The 5,000-nt window shown below is 39.0% G+C and overlaps 1 protein-coding gene across 4 annotated transcripts in view; it reads left to right on the top strand.

Moving 5' to 3' along the window:
- LOC137997077 (alkaline phosphatase-like) overlaps positions 1-5,000 on the top strand; it is a 37,163-nt gene that overhangs the window by 14,388 nt on the left and 17,775 nt on the right. For 2 of the 4 annotated variants that reach the window (XM_068842828.1, XM_068842830.1), the window contains exon 2: positions 4,638-4,692. The exons of the other annotated variants lie outside the window; for them this stretch is intronic. The gene's annotated coding sequence lies outside the window, so the exon portion shown is untranslated. The remainder of the gene's footprint in view (positions 1-4,637; positions 4,693-5,000) is intronic. 4 annotated transcript variants of the gene reach the window in all.

The raw sequence follows: 5,000 nt of genomic DNA, 5'->3' as shown, positions 1-5,000 counted from the left end.
TTGAAAAATATGGCCAAATGTTCTTTCAATGGTAGAGACTAAAATGTAGTTTGAACTAGATCCTAAATGAAAACCACGGACTAGAAGCAAACAAAGAACTGTCAATGGCAGGAGTTGGAAAAGGGAAAAAGGTTTCAGGATTTGAAGCAAGGAACAAAACCACAGTGCACTTGAAAAGATCTTGACTCCTGTCCCTTACCCTCCCAAATATATAAAAGTAAATGTAAAGACCCACACATGTACTTCTATTGCAAGCCACTCTGGTCTATGCAGCTACTTTAATGAATAGGTCCAAACACTCATTTTTCTGATTACAAATTAGGGTTAGGGTTTGTTAGCTATCATGTAAGGGTTGTCAGAATGCTGTGGGGCGGATCGACTCTGTGGCGGAACAAACTGTATTCTCTCATAAATATGGATGCTTATACGATTTTTTTGAAAGGAAAGAGCTTCTTCGGCCATTAAAAAGGTATTAGTTTGGCGAAAGAGCTTTACAACTCAATACTATTCCATTACAACATTTCAAAGATTCATTGTAGAAAAATAATCTTAGCAAATCGCTTTTCTCACCAAAGAAATCCATCCACGTGGTCTTGGCTTCTTGTTGTTAATTCCATGCCTTGGTTGCACTGGGCACAATTCAGAGGATCAGCAATTAAATAGCGTCTTTGAAGCCACTGAATCAAGGCCACTCGAGGACCTCTTTCAAGATCGATGAGTTCGTTTAAATTCATATTTCTTTCCCTTCGCTGTTTTTTATGTCCTACCCTTGTTAGCGTTGGATTTGATATCACTTTTTAGCATTCCCAAGAGATCACAGCTACACCGAAAATTTCTCAAAACTGCATATATTACGAATATGTAGTTTAAGGTGCAACGAACACGCATGATTGCGTTTCAGTCACCCATAACACACCTTTGTTTTCTTTTTCCTAAATGAGACGATTCAACTTTTGATAATAATTACAATTAGGGCGCCAAATCAGAAAATTGGGCAGCTCCCTTCATTTTAAACGTTAAAACAAAACGCGGGCCTAAATAAAAAAGTTTTCAACTGACTTTCAAAATTAATTTGTTTGTAATATTTTGCCCGAAAGAAAGAAAATCGAAACTAGGGAGGTTTCGAGAAGGTAAGAAACTCATTGGAACAGGATATTTATTCCGGGAACGATTTTCGAGAATTTTAGCACAACCTTATCAGTTTGCCCAAAAGGCCCGTTATTTTGGCAGACATACCAACAACCGTGCGACGTCAAACCACTATTACAACTGTTTCATTTCACAGTACAATGTGGAACCAGTTTTTTTCCTGTTGAGTGCGTGGAACTATACTACACTGAAACCGAGTTAAGCTCCGGCCGTGTTAGGCTTCACGTGTGCGCATTTACCCTTTCACCTTATCGAGGGGGCACTGCCCCTCCTTGAACAGTATCATTTTATGACGTCAGAGTAATGTCGAGATTTAAAATGTGCAAAGATGGTACATGAAATATGTATCTTTAAAGTCTCATACAAATAGAGCAGTCTCGCAGATAGCCGGCGCGTTTTTGTTACTGTACCCCACGCAGTTTTCGTCGCTTTGTCAGTCTCAACGTGGCTTGCCAAACTACCCAGTAAATGTTTACGAAATTGTCAGACTACTTAGCCCGCTAGGATCATGAGGCGGACCCGTGGTCCTTAAAGCGAAGGGTCTATCAGTTTTAGCAGTCATACAACTAGTCGGACAGAAAAAGCAATAATAAAGTTGGCAAATGCAAGTCAAGGAAATAATTATTTAGAAAAAAAAAAAAAACGAAAGAAAGCGTCACGCTTCTCGGTACTCGAGGACTGTTACCACAAACATGGATTGCTATTACTCATAATCCTCTAGTAGCATAGCCAATTAAAAAGCAGGATTTGCACTAGTTCGGTGATACTGTTAAGGCATAGTAAAGGGTGATCCATGGTAAATTGCCGTAAACTATTAAGTTCCTGATATCCTACCTGATTAGGTTTTCCTCCTTTCATTTACATAAAGTCGGTAAGTTCCCTCAACGACGTATTACCGTTAAATTCCGAAAATAAGCACCAATATATTTTTCGCCTTATATTTTTCAAAGGCCCTTTTTGAGATGCTTAGCTTAGGCGGGGCTTATACAGGGGGGGGGGGGGGGAAGTTTCCGTTACAAATTTAGATAAGAGGGAAATTTGCGTCTCAAAGTTGTTTGGGCTAGCTTACAGTTGAAAGTAAACTCATATATGTCAGGAATTTGCACAGCATCCAATTACTGCAACTCACCGTGAGGACGTACGTATTTCGAAAACTTGAAACAACCGCAAATTCAATCATAACTTTTACTTTTAGTTCAAACGTAACATCAATAACAAAGTACGGTACACCGTCCACATGAAAAAAATTACATGTACTCTTTCTATGGCTCGAAGAAATTCAAGTCAAGAATGAAGAGTTAACTAAAGGGAAATTTGAACAACAAACTAGTGTGCCGGTGTTACAGTACCGTTTAGAGTTCTTTTATTTTGTATTTGAGGGCAATTTCCAGGTATAAATCGGGCGGGGGTGGAGGGGGGGGGGGGGGGGGGTGGGGTGGGGGCTTATACATGGATGGGCTTATAAACGCAAATTTCTTTTATTGTTAAAAAGAAGATGCCCTTAGTTTGAAAATTAGATAGATTACAAGGCTGCTATAATCACACTTTTAAACTGACGCGCGAGAAATTTGTCGATGCGGACAGTGATAGTGTCCTTCTTTCCCTGACGCCTGACACGTATAAACACCGAGGGGGGGGGGGGGGGGGAAGTAGGGAGCTTATACTTGGATGGGCTTATAAACTGAAATTTTTTTTATTGTTAAAACGAAGATGCCCTTACTTTGAAAATTAGATAGATTACAAGGCTGCTCTATTCACGCTTTTACACACTGACGAGAGAGAAATTTGTCGATGCGGACAGTGATAGGGTCCTTTCCCTGACGCCTACCATGGAACATCCTTAATTGGGCTCCTCAATGGGTAACGAAAAGAGAATGCAGGAACAAAAAAATTTTAAAAATTGCTTTAGGAAAAGTAGACCTTCAAATTTTTCCCACCTATTCTCTAATGCGGGGGAATCTTTTCAAATGCAAATACTTTCTAATATATTCCCCCGCATTAGCCTCCATTGCAAGCTAGTTCCAGTCCAATACCGAGAATACGAATATGGTTTATTGTTTTTGCCGTGATGAACCTTTCACTTGGTCTTGGTTGGTTTCATTTTTGCCATTATCATTTGTAGTTTGACGTTAGTAATTTGAATTTGTTGTTAAGAATTCTATTTTGCCGTGACAGTTGTGGGACACCCTACCATCGCCATGGTAACTACTCGTGATTGAAATAACCAAACATTAACAATCATTTGCGTATTTTCAGCCCATGTATCAGTTACAGCACAGTCACTTTGTTGGTTTTATTAAATCGGAATTAACTTTTTAACAGTAACAATTACGGATCATTAAATAAGCCTTAGTTTGTATAACAATTGCAGCGTGAAAACAGCCATTTATCATGTGTACTTTTGTGAAGTTTTTTAGTAATCTGTGCACAGTGTTTAATATGAAAAAAACAAATGGATGAAAATATTATTGTACAATACAACATTGCTTCATTGTATGCAAATACCAAATCATGAGTGTAAAAGGTCGTATCGATAGAACAGCGAAAGGAATCAATTGGCGGTTCGATTTTTCTCAATTCGTCATACCAATTGATTGTCCTTTCCCTATTCATAGTTAAAGATTGTTACTATGAATTTAATCCTTAACGTGTTGTTTACTAGTGCTTTTGTGACCATTTCATGGCCCACTTCTATAATTTCTCCTTCCTTCAGCTCTGTCATGCGAAGAGAAACAGCTCCCTTGAGGTCTTGCATTGGCACAACTCTGGAAAAAAAAAGGATACGGTCTGAGGCTATATGCAATTGGCCGAGCGTACATGATAACAACATTACTCTTAACACATTCAATCATTCTTTTCAGTATTACTTTTCCTTATTGAAGACACTTTCGTCTCAGTTTTGTTAAGATAGATTCGCGGGTTAAATTTGCGCACGATCTCGGAATGCAGAGTTATCCTAGCCCTACCTTATTCTCGCTGTAACAGGATTTACAGCTGATTCTAGCTGTAGAAATAACGAGGAATCCTTCCAAATTCCTCTCCACCTGAGTCTGTCCGCAGTGACAAAGGGAGGACTTGCAAGTACACTGCCATCTCTGTAATCATTGAATTTCTGGACTTCCCACTGAAAGGATACAGTGGATATTTCTCGGAGAGATATCGGTGGAATGTTGTTATATTCCTAAATAAATAAATAAATAATAAATTAGAGGGTCATCTTTCAAGGACTGCTTGAGCGAGTTTTGGGGTTTATGGCAGGGATGGCGCAGTGGTGAGAGCATTCGCCTCCCACCAGACTCGGTGTCATATGTGGGTTGAGTTTGTTGGTTCTCTTCTCCGGGTACTCCGGTTTCCCCACTCCTCAAAAACCAACCGATTTGATTTGATTTGCGCAAACTGTTAGTGTCAGTTTACAGTGTCCCCGATTAGTGCTCCAGCGCTAGAACGACTAGACACTTAAGTAAAGTTCATTTTCCTTTCCTTTATAGTTTTTTAAACAAAACACAAGAAAACTGAAATGTCTGGTGTGACGAAACACTTGAGGTATAGTAGTCTAATTCAGTTATTAGATATCGTTTATACGATTAAATAATCAATTAAACAATACCACAAGCTTTCAGAGTTGTGCAAATATTCGGCTTATAATACTTCCACATCTCAGTTGCGGCACTTCACTTGCAATTGCAACAACTAGTTATATTTTGGTAATGAGAACTATCATGCCCTGTCAAATAAGAATGAAGGAAGGGAATTACCAGTAACATTTGAATACTAACACACATCTGTCAATGACCCAAACCCAATGCTAAGGCTTAAATACTGAGGGATCTCATATCTGCCCTACTTCTTTC

The sequence above is a fragment of the Montipora foliosa genome, chromosome 3 (genome assembly GCF_036669935.1).
Source record: "Montipora foliosa isolate CH-2021 chromosome 3, ASM3666993v2, whole genome shotgun sequence".
NCBI classification, from domain to species: domain Eukaryota; kingdom Metazoa; phylum Cnidaria; class Anthozoa; order Scleractinia; family Acroporidae; genus Montipora; species Montipora foliosa.
This window is presented reverse-complemented; position numbering and strand designations above follow the sequence as displayed.